This window comes from Alligator mississippiensis, chromosome 3, assembly GCF_030867095.1.
Source record: "Alligator mississippiensis isolate rAllMis1 chromosome 3, rAllMis1, whole genome shotgun sequence".
NCBI classification, from domain to species: Eukaryota; Metazoa; Chordata; order Crocodylia; family Alligatoridae; genus Alligator; species Alligator mississippiensis.
The window spans coordinates 57,204,815-57,217,265 of record NC_081826.1 but is presented as its reverse complement, the minus strand read 5'-3'; positions in this window follow the sequence as shown (position 1 = coordinate 57,217,265).

The window sequence follows — 12,451 nt, the reverse complement described above, 5'->3', positions numbered from 1 at the left end:
CTGCTTGTAAAAACTCACTTCTTATTCATCTTGTATGGTGGCTAACTTGACTGGCAATTGAACTTTTCAAAATACAATGCAGGGCATGTTTAATGATTGAAAATACTTTCATTAGAAATAACAACTTGAAAAATAGTTATTGCATGAATATGTTTCCATGAACATTTTATAACTGATTCCCCAAATGTCTTTCTTGGGCACGTCTCTTATTTTAGCATTTTTAAAGTTAACAGTTCTCTTTTCCTTATTTTCATTTTTCATATTCCATTACACTTGATGAGACTGGAAATTTTCATTTGAGACTTGAAGATATGAAACTGGTTCAGCACATTGCATGCAAGGCAAACAAGTGGAAATCAAGTGGTGAGAGTAAGAGACTTATTAATTATTCACACAACTAAATGTATTGAAAAGCCCACATTATACAGCTCACAAAGGAGTATCTCTGAGTCCAATGAGGGGTGGAGTAACTGCCTTTGAATATAATTAGAATTCAGCTGACATATAAGGCAATGAATCTCAAAGTGATGATGAGAATTTTAAATTAAGCTAGGATTTTCAAAGAAGCTTTACACTTTTGGATTCCCAGGTCCCACTGGGACGTGGGCACCTAACTCCATTAGGCTGTTTTGAAAATCGCAGTCCAGTCTAATACAGAAGTCTTATCCATTGTTTCTGACTGACTTGATTTCTGTCTACCTACCTACCATAAGATCCATATAGGATCAGTAACATACAATATAAGTGTGGCATGCCTGGAGTTTCCCCAAAGACAAAGAATATATATTAACTGGGGAATACCACCTACAGCTGGCAAATGAATGTGAGGATGGATGGATATAAGAAGACATCTCTTACTAAATTTTGAGCCAAATATATTAATCGTTTTCATTATATCTGATGAAAAGCAATTATTAATTCTTGGACCCCTTAATGAACTAGTCTAAGTAGAATGATGATTCTTTTCATCTCCTTTTTTCTATTTTGTTTTGAATTTGTATCTAAATGAAACAAAGGTTGAATAGATTTGCATGGAGAAGCATCTGTATAAATTATTATAGATTGGTATAATTTAAGTTATAGGATATAAATGTTCTGGATTAATTAAATTTCATGGCTCTTGTGTACTTAATTCCTAAGTCATATTTTACCAAGATTTAGATTTATGTATTATTTATCTAAAAGTTGCACCCTTACTGAGGTCTAAAAATGAGTTGTTACTCTGTTTTTAATATTACTTTGTCCACTACAATTATATTACCTTTTGATTCCTCTCTGCCAGGGGTTTGCTGAGTTTTGAAAGGACACTTCAAAAGGGTAGCCCTGGGTGGTGGGCTACATCACAGGGGTATGTGACTTGCCTTTGGCCTGAAGGCCACACTTTGGGAATCCTTGGTTTAACTTCAATCAACAAAGTACTGCTGAGCCATGGACGCCATCAAAAGGGCTTGCAGGCCAAACTGGGTCTGCAGGTCACACTTCGGGAATGCCTACTGTATGGCATTCTAGCATCTAATCCTCAATGAATTTGACAGTCTTTCTGTAGCAAATACTGATTTTGTTTATACTAATTTACAGTGTCATAATTATACAGTTGATACTTTCTGGCTTCACTGAGCAACTACCACTTACACTTAGTCAACTGGAATTGCAGATGCATGTTCCTTTCTCTAAACTTGCTTCCATGTCATTCAAATATGCTTCCATGTCATTTTCCTTTAAAAATGATAAATAAATGACAAAAATTAAAGAGTTATTTTCTTCTGCAATCAATTTTTTGCCAACAAAACAAAACAAAATGGTAGTGTAGACATGGTCATACAGCTAAAACGAGCAATTATCCATTAGGTCTCATGTTTCAAATCAAGGTCGAGAAGTTCACAATGTATCATTAAGCAATAGCATACTATAGGTTATGTGTTTTTCCAAACTTATAATTTAGCACTTGCCCAATGAATGCAGTTTGATACCTTTGCTATGTTAATCTGATGTAATATAAGATACAGTGTATAATATCCTGGGGCAGTGATTACAGCAGTTGTTAACATGTTATAATAGCATTAAATTTCACAACTGTAATATTATACATTTCATTTTCTAGGATTATAAGCAGTTCAGGCAAAAAGTCCATCTTTCTTTAAAGGTATGTTTAAATACAGCCCTGATCCAGGGGTGATTAGTGCCATCCATGGAATAAGTCCCAAAAGCGCTTTGCCTCAGACATTTCTCCAAAGCAAAATCACACCACTATGCTACTGGTTGGGGAGAGGAATGTGAAGTATCTATCTATCCTCCTGCTCTCACATCCTCCCCTAACACAGTGGGTAATTCGTACAAGGCAATAAATTGGTTCTTAATTATTCTTGTCCTCGCATGCAATCCAAATCACAGTCTGGCTCTGTCTACACCATATTTAGCATGACAGTATCCCAATCTGGGCCCATGGGTATTCCTGAATATAGGCATCAAATAATAATAATAATAAAAGTAATCCTTTTTAAATGTGGTCTGCTTTTCAATTTCCAATAATTTCATACATTTCACATCTAGCACCGTGTGCCATATCCATACGTGTGTAATTACTTCATTTACATTTGAGATTTGTCTGGTAGGTATTTTAAAAAATACTAGCTGAAAGTGGTGAAATTCATCATATTGGTCTGCCTGTCTGCCTGTCTGTCTGTGTGAATTTAGGAAGCCTTATTGATTGTCAGGCTTTTACTAGTATAAAGTACATTATATAATTCATAATGTATGGTTCTAGAATAAAGGTCTGAAGATAGCATCCTTTGTATAGTGGATAGAAATGTCTGTGGTAATGTCTTTTGCAGTTTTTTGAAAAAATGGTGAAAGCAAAAATTCACCTGTAATGCTCTTAGAATCGATTACTGAAAAGTTTCTTTTGGTTTTAATTGAGAGTTGCAGTTGACTATTGAGTAAATTTAAGGTTTCCTATAACCCAGTAAAACTATTCATTTGCTGTATCACTACTGAATGGATGAAAAATCAGAAGGGATTTTCTAGTACATTGTGGTCATGATGGAAGAGGAGCTATGCTAGTGTTCTTACCACTCAGAGTATATGCAAATACCACTGCTGGGAAAATTAAGGAGATAGATTCTAAAATGAGAAAATCACGATAAACATATTCTGTTTCATTTGCATTAACATCCCAGTTGATTGGTATTAGCATTAGGTTAAAATATTTATAACACTTGTTCTGGATAAATTGTATCAATATAATTTATTATTTAAGGACAAGTGAGAATAATCTGCTTCAGTGAAGATAATATTATTATTCACACTATTCTGATGAATGCCATCTTTAAACAAGTGGAAAAATCATAAGTCTTTGTAAATTCTTAATTTAGAAAACTGTAACAATGTTATGATTTTAAATATCATCTTTTAATTTAGAAAAGGCCACTCAAAAAGAGAAAGATTAACATGAGTAAAAAGAAAGAAGAGGAATGCACCCTGCTGATATTACAAGAGTAAAGTCTGTCATTGATGTGCCAGTTTATTGTTACTGGGTCAAATCAGATTGTCCCCCTGTGAGTAACCCTTTCCTTCAGCTATTTTGAATACCATGATTGGTTCTTTACAGATGTATTTTAAATGTATAGTATTCTCAAATAGAATATATTTGTTTTTGTTTAAAAAATAAATAATATTTGAGAGCTCATTTAACTAATCACAATCCAATCTAAATTGTGGTAATGTATTTCAGATGTATAAAATGTCATATGGACATCCAGATTGTTATAGTTTGCTTTATAAAAAACGATTGTTGTACCCTCAGTTAATCATGCAGACAGACTTTATAGAAGAAATGTATATTATGCATTATAAAAATGTACATCTTAACATTAACAAAGCTTTTGATGCTGTCTCCAATTACATTCTCATAAGTAAGCTAAGGAAAAAAAATCTTAGTAAAACTACTGTAAAATGGGTGCATAACTGATTGGATAATCATGTTCAAAGGGCTGTCATAAATGACATGGTGTCTAATCGGGAAGAGGTTTCAAGTGGGATTAATCAGTGGTCTGGTATGGTTTAGTATCTTCATTAATGACTAGGAAGATGGAATTCAGTGTACATTTGATAATTTTGCAGATGGCACCAGGGTGGAGGGAATAGCAGACACTTTGGGAGGATATGATTAAGGTTTAAAATGACTGATAAATTAGAGAAATGTTCAAAAAGTAATTGAATGAGATTCATTAAGGTGTAGTGCAAAGTACTACACTTAGAATGGAACAATCAAAGGCACAAATACAATTTGGGAAATGTCTGTATGGGCTTCAATACTTCAAAAAATGGCCAATGGTTACAGTTAGGGCCTGGTTTAAACTGTGGAGCCAGTTTGTGGTGCAGCAGCTCCTTCAATTTTGGAGTTTCCCTCACCTATCTCCCCACTGCTGATTGGTGGAGGGGCCCAGTCAGCCCTATCACTTTTCACTTGCTCCTGATGGCTGGGTGGGGAAAACTAGGTTAAAAATGCTTGCTTCTGACTGGACAGGAGACAAAAAACCACAGCATCTATAAAATTGCAGTTTTCACCTTCCAGCCATCAGGAGTGAGTGGCGAGTGCCGGGTTTGGTGGGTCCCTCTGCCAATCAGCTGGGGGCCAGGGGGGACTCCTATATGAAAGGAGACACTGCACCATGAGCTGGGTTTACTATTTAAACCAGGCCCCAGTTATAGTAGATAGGTAGCTGAATATAAGTTGACAGTATCGTATTTTTACAAAAGATAACAGCATACTAGAATATACTAACTGGAGTATTCCATGCAAGTCACTGTGATTCTACTACTTCATTTAGCACTGGTGAGACCTAACCTGGCCTCCTCTGTCCAGTTTTGAGCAACCACTTTCAAGATGTGGACAAATCGGAATGAGTCCATCAGAGAGCAACAAAAATAAGCATAAATCTAGAAAACATGGTATATGAGGAAAGATTGGAAAAACTGGGATAATTTGCTTTTGGGAAGAGAAGACTGAGGGGAGGGGGGATTTGATAAGAGTTTTTAAATAGAATAAGGGTAGTTATAAAGAAGGATGATGGCGATTAACTATTCTTTATGTCTGAAAAGGACAGGATGAAAAATAATGGACTAAAATTACAAGAAGGGAGATTTAGCTACAACTCCACTTGCGCTTTGGCCTTCCAGATTTCATCCTTGAATGCCCAAGCAATATTATTATACATTTCCCTAGTTGTTTGTCCAAGCTTCCACTTCTTCTAAGCTTCCTTTTTGTGTTTTAGCTTGCTGAAGAGATCCCTGCTAAGCCAATCTGGTCTCCTGCCATACTTGCCAGATTTCTTATGCATCAGGATGATTAATTCCTATGCCTTCAGTAAGGTTTCTTTAAAATAAGTATAGCCAGGTCTCCTGGCCTCCTCCTTTGCTTAGAATGGCCTCCCAGAGGATCCTGCTCATCTGTTCCCTGAGTGAGCCAAAGTCTGTTTTTCTGAAGTCCAGGGTCTGTACTCTGCTGCTTTCCATCCTTCCTTTCCTCAGGATCCTGAACTCAGTCACCTAGTAGTTTCTGCTGCTCTAGTTGCCATTTACTACTACATTCCACACCAATTATTCCCTGTTTGTGAGCAGCAGGTCAAGAAGAGCATGGATCCTAGTTGGTCTCTCCAACAATTGCACCAGGAAGTTGTCCCCAGCACTCTCCAAAAATGTCCTGGATTGCCTGTGTACTGCTCTATTGCCCTCCCAGCATATGTCAGGGTGATTGAAGTCTGCCAGGAGAACCAGGGCTTGTGATATGGAAACATCTGCTAGCTGCTTGAAGAAAGCCTCATCCACCTCATCCTCCTGGTTTGGTGGTCTACAGAAGACCCCCCACTTAACATCACTATTGTTGCTGTCCCCTCTAATTCTTGTTAGATAATCCCATCCCTAATCTAGAGATTTTCAACAGGCCTATCTCCAGTTTTATACCAGACCTCTAAGCAATTATACAGGTCTTTTACATAAAGCACAACTCCTCCTCCTCCTCTTCTCCCTTGCAAGTCTTTCCTGAAGAATTTATATCCATCCTTACAGTGCTTCAGACATTTGACCCACCAAGTCTCTGTTATTCCAATCGTGTCATAGTCCCATGCCTGTGCAAGGGCTTCCATTTCTTCCTGCTCATTTCCCAGGCTCTGTCATTCATGTACAGACACTTGAAGTAACTAGCCGATTGCCCTACTTTCTCAGGAAGAATGAGAAGGCCTACACTGTTGCCCCCTCCAGGTTGTGCTTCCCTCAAGTCACTCACTTCCCCACTTACCTCAGGCCTTTGGTCTCCATCTGCTGTCAAACCTAGTTTAAAACTCTCCTCACTAGTTTAGCAAGCCTGTCTGTGAAGATGCCCTTCCCTCTTTGTCAAGTGGATACCAGCTGTTCTTAACAATCCTTCTTGGAACAACATCCCATGTTCAAAGAAGCCAGAGCCCTGCTAGTGAAACGGTCTTGCAGGAGTTTGTAACGGTTCGACCTTGTCATCCCTTGGGGCTCTCTGAATGAGATGACCCCCTCAAATCCCTTCCAGCCCTACTTTTCTATAATTTTATGAATGAGGATTTGAATGAGCAGAGAGCAAGCATTTCATTCATAAAGAGCAACCTGGAAGAATGCAGAAAAATATAAGTGGGCAAAGGAAATAATTTCAAGATAGTACCTCAAGGGAAATGGTAGGACAGTGGTGGGACAGCATGTAAAGAGAAATAAAAACTTATAGCCCTGAAGGTCAGAGCAAAATCAGGAAAAAGTTAGGAAATTACTTCTTATTAATATTAATTTTGGTACAGATGAGGACAGGAAGATTAATTTTAAGGCATGAGCTTGGAAACAAGTGTTAGAATTTGGCTGTACCTGCAGGTCAAAGATGAAAGAGGAGAAAGCATTTCAATAAAATTGAGAAATTGTGGGCCTGAGTGAAATTAGTAGTGCAATAAGGCACATGTTGAAATTACTAATACTGATAAGGAAGAAGGCTTTTCAGAAAGAAAGAAATAGAATCTATATCAAATTTCAGATGGTATCAGTACTATAAGGCAGGAACTGGATGTTATGTGAAATTAGCAGGTGGAAAAAGTCATAATCATAAGGATTTGGTGGCCATGAGATGGAAAATTACAGTAGAATAGGAGATGGAAGATTCAATTAGTAAGATGGTAGAGACAAAAGGGGTGTGAGGGTGACCCAACAAGCAGGAATATGACATAAGTAGGGAGTATTAGAATAAACATCTTGATGGGTCATGCAAGAGGGCAATAAATTAAGAGAACACGGACATTAAATTTGAAAGAAGAATTAGAAGGTAAGAATTACAAAGAAGTGGTCTACAAATTTGTCCACAGTATGTTAATAATGAACTTAATGAAGAGCAATATGGCTAGTATGGAGAGAACACAATCCAATTCCAAGAATCAAAAGGAGGTAGTGTAATATTTTTTGTTTGTTTTGTAATGTTAATAAAGTTCCTTTGATCTCTTCTAATTCTTTTGATATTAAAACATATTTTCCAGCTAATCCTATTGACTTCATTGTTTTGACATCATAATAAAAGTTCAGTAGTTTTCCATCACTTTTCTTTCCTGCCATCTTGACAAGTGTTTGGAGGCAGTGTGTCATTGCTTAAGCATACCAATCAGGTCTGTAGAGATTTGTATTGACCTCATTGTATAATCAGCTTGACATTATAATTTGATCTCCAGGGAGAGAGTAAAACAATTTTCATCACAATTTGATATTGTAATATGATGACCATTGCTAAAAAGAAACTTGCATTTTGACAACATAATGTAATCCTCCATAGTCTTGAGTTGGCATTGTCATAAGATTGTGACAATGCTAAATTCACATGAACAAAGCTGGCATTATACAATAAAAAACTTAAGGTACATATTGTGCATAATGAACAAATGAGATAACTGGCCATAAATTTTGTCTGGAAATTAAAAGATGTCTAATCACCAGAATGGTGAAGTTCTTGAACAGCCTCCCAATAGCAATAATGGAGACAAATGTCCTAATTCGTTTTAAAATGGAGTTTGATCAGTTCATGAAAGGAACTATAGGAGGTGTTTACCTGAGATAGCAGAAAATTAGACTCAGTGTCCCAACAAGTCCCTTTCAGTCCAATGTCTCTATAATCATTGACTCCTTTTTCAGTTCTTGAATGTAAAACAAAATTAAATCATTTAGAAACTAGTTTCCATATAGGACTTACTAACAAGGAAACTTATTTTTGCACATGTTTAGTGTTAAACTATTTAATTTCAAGGCAATATCCTGAAGAGTATTATGTAGGTTTTGTTATATTACCTCTACGTGCCATTCCTCATCTACTCTGTGCTGAAAAACAAATCTCTTGGAGTGAAGAAGTAAATCCTGTATAGGTCCATTTAATTCTTGGCCTTCAACATTGAAACTGATAACATGCATGACACACTGTGCTTGAAATCATGACTTACTTGATTTGGATATCAGTCCCCTAGGATTTGGACTGATACTGACTTACTTCACATAGGTCATCAGGAAGTTGTCTTTTGAACAAGTGTAAAATCTTGTGAATTTTATTACCAGTCCCTTTAGTCAGCCTATATCTCCTGCAAGATTCAGATTTAAATTTTCACTGTGGATATATCTTATGAAAATTGTAATTAAATAATAAAACATGAACATGATCCTAGCATGATACCATAGTCTTAATATTATATAAGATGGGTCTTTTGGTTGTCTCATTTTACATATAAAAATGCTCACCTTTGCTGGACCTGGAAAACCAATGCTAGTAGTATCCTTTCTACCTCAGTGGGAGTGGAGGTGTTTCATTTTGCTTTCCATCTTGGTAAGGAGGTGGCTTCTTTTGATTTACTTGTGAGTTGCTTTGGTCTCCTAATGAAGAGGAAAATTGATTGGCATTTTAGGATCTCTTAGATTAGTCTTCATTCACTGCTCTGACCTACAAATTATTAGTTCTGGATTATGCCAGGTCTTAAGCTATAGTATTGAACCTTTCTGAATTGTTACCACTCAACAGATTAATTAGTAGGATGGGGGTTCCATCTCCCTTATTAGATGTTAGACCTTTGTTATTTTTTGGCCACAGCTGTAACCAAGTGTCTTTACCCAGTGACAGCCTCAGTTAAGGCATCTTGCAAGGTTGCATCTAAAGTTGCTTTCAGTGATAGGTTTGCCATGTATCCAAGAACAGCTTCAGGACTCACACTTGCCATGGAACAGAACAAGCAAGGCCCTGCCCTCCTGTCAGGGTGCTGCCCTCAGCACCATGTGCTCTGTACCAGGTGATGCCTCCAAGCCCAGAGAAGGAGAAGCACTCTGGTATCTGCAGAACTTTGTGAGGTGACACCTTCAGAACCAGTGACACTGTCTGGGCAACTTGCATCATTGGACAACTGTATCCCAGAGGCTACTTGTGAGGTGTCACTAGGGCTCTCTGGTGTTCCTCCACTCACTGCCAGCCATTTTTTCCATGGGAACTTTCTAATGGAGTTGCCCCCAGTTGCACCCTCAGGGCCCTGCTCAGCAGCACCTGCTGAGTCTGGGTGATTCCTTGAGGCAGTGAGATGAGATATCTTCAAGGGCTGACTCTAGGGCAGTGCCACCTTGTGTGATCCTAGTGTCAGAATGGGTAGCACAGGGCTGAGGACACCTTGTGGGACAGAGATGTTGGAACCACAGGTTTGGGTGTAACTGGGGGCACCTGGCATGGAGGCCTCAGTGTGTGGCAGCACTGGGATACATGGGGCTACATGAAGGGCACACTTCTGTGTTTCTAGGGGTGCTCAGTCTACTTGGTGAGGATCAGTGACAGGGCCTGTCTCACTGTGGACTCTTCAGACTCAGAGTTTGCTGCAGGCATGCAGGACCTGGTTTGGGACTTGCAGGTTGGGATGGGCCCAGGAAAAAGAGTAAATAACAAGTTTTGTACCTTGGGCCAAACCTCCTTGTGCCCTGAGGTGTGTGTGGGAGGGTGCTGAATGCTGGAGAATAGGGAGAGGCAAGAAGGATGGTCAGTTTTCCTGTCTGAGGGACACAAAGCACTGGCCGGTGTTTTTGTTGCTGTGTCCTGCACCTAGCTTCTATGGCTAGGGAGCATGAGGCTGTTCCCTCTACCCTCCAGCCCTATCCCTGCCTCCATGTAGCACAGGGCTAGTCCCACCTCTCCCTTACCCACCCCCACTCTGGTTGGGTGGCACAGAGCTGTTCCACCTCCTTGTCCTCCTGCCTGGGCAGCAGAGTGCTTTCCCCTTCCCTGCCAAGCTGTGCAGATTTGTCAAACACCCCCAGCCCCTCTGGGCAGTGGTGGAGCAGTGGAGAAGGTAAGCAGGGCTGGCCTGTCAGTCAGGGCCTCCCCTCCCCTCTTCATGCACAACCCTGGCCCCACCCCTCACATGCCACACCTACTGGCTGCACATGCCGCTTGTGGCATGTGTGCTGTGGGTTAGCCATTAGTGATCTGGAACATGGAAATTTCCTTGTTAGATAATTTAAAAGAGTTCTTAATGATAATTGAAAATATTAATAACTTTTTTCTGAGCAATGATCTGCTGCTTGTAAATTGAAAACAAAAAGGGAGGGGGTAATTTGCTAATTATATGTACAAATATGTTAATCTTGTAACCAAAAAGAGATTACATTTTCATAGACTAGAGAACACTTCCAAACCATTGCTTTGTTGTGTTATCATTTCAAATTTTATGTGCAAAATTTGATCCCAATCCTGTAAAATTGTTTGGATAATAAAAACTCTTCGTGGTAAAAGATATATATTTACCCAAAGTCTGGAAAAAGAAACACACTAACACTTGCTTCAGTCATGACACTTTATATAAAGAATATTTTTATGTTTTCTGAAGAGTGGAAATTGGGGCTTTTTAACTTTACAAGAGGGGTTTTGCACCTTAAGCTAAAAAGTCTAGCGTGGCAGCATGAGTAGCAAGCAGTTAGCTCTGAAGATTGAAGAGAAACGGATATTTAAGATTTTGCAAGTTTCCAGGTGTTTGATGCTGATGTTGATACAAGTTGAATTAACAAGTTTTTCACATGCATTTATTTTTCACAAGGAGATCACATCATAACACAAGAATGGCACAGACACGAGTGGTATGTGGCAATTTGTCCATGCAATTGTGAAGATTAATGTTCTATCTACAATTATTTTAAAGTATGTACTGCTTATATAAAGCAGAACTGAAAAAAAAGCTATCAGTCAAAATGCTGATGACTTACAAAGCACTGAAATAAATAGCTGATGATGCACAACATTTTTAAATAAAAGTTTCTTTCAACATGTTGTGCATCATCAATCATTTATTTCTACATTATGAAAGAACTCAACGAAAATATTAGCTCTTTTTTGGGCAGTTATTTAACAACTGTACTGTAGAAATGTGGGGATGTAAGTATAAATTATTGATAAAAACTGAGTTTGAAATTCCCATAATATTCCTGTAGCCCCATCTAATTCTATTTGGATTGCAGATTGAAACTGTGATCTTTCCCCAACCCTGGTCAACTCCATGAGATACAGGAATATATATGGAGAGGCTATTTCTTGATCTGAATGGGGTACAGACTTCTCAGACAGATGCAATGTAATACTGGTCAGGCCTTATGAAATTACCTTAACATGCCTCCATACCTGAGAGGGAATGTACAGTTCCATCTCAACTGGTTGTAAATATTGGACTAAAGAAATTCTTTGTAGTGTCTCAGAAGTGATCAGTGCCTTCACCCTGCGTCTTTCTATGGGGATGGCATCTTCTAGCAGTCTAACAGGCCACCACAAGAACATCTTGTAAAAGGGTTGTTAAGCCTAAAATGGCCATTTCTACATGAGATACTGACTGTCACAGTTGTTACTGTGCAGTTGCGCTGCTGAAAAGCTTTTTTTGTGATGCTAACTGCACAGTAGCCCGAGACTACTGCACAGTAGCATCACGTCACGCTTCCTGGTACACAACGCTACTGTGCAGTAGCCACAGGCCACTGCACAGTCAGCATCTTGCGCAGATGTGGCCACTGATACTTTTATGAGGGACTGAATCAGTCTCACCACAGCTTTGCAACAGGTAGTATGTTTATCTCAATTAAATGCTTTTTTTCTTGGTTGCTTTAAAAACTCTAGAAAATATGCATCTTATTCATTACTTCCCACCAGTGTGTAGCTCTAGCCAATAGTGGATGAATAAGATGGTCATTATTGTCTGTAAAATTGATAAGAATCTTATTTACCTTCAGTCAGCATCTTCTAAAGTAAAGAAACTGGATTTCTCTTTTCAACATCGTGCAGCTGGCCAGTGGTTTTTCAGAAGAATGCAGATTAAATTTAATTTGTAATACATCTCTCTACAATATGATCTATTGATGATCTCGATGATCTACTGAGGTCCCTTCGAACCCTAACATCTATGAA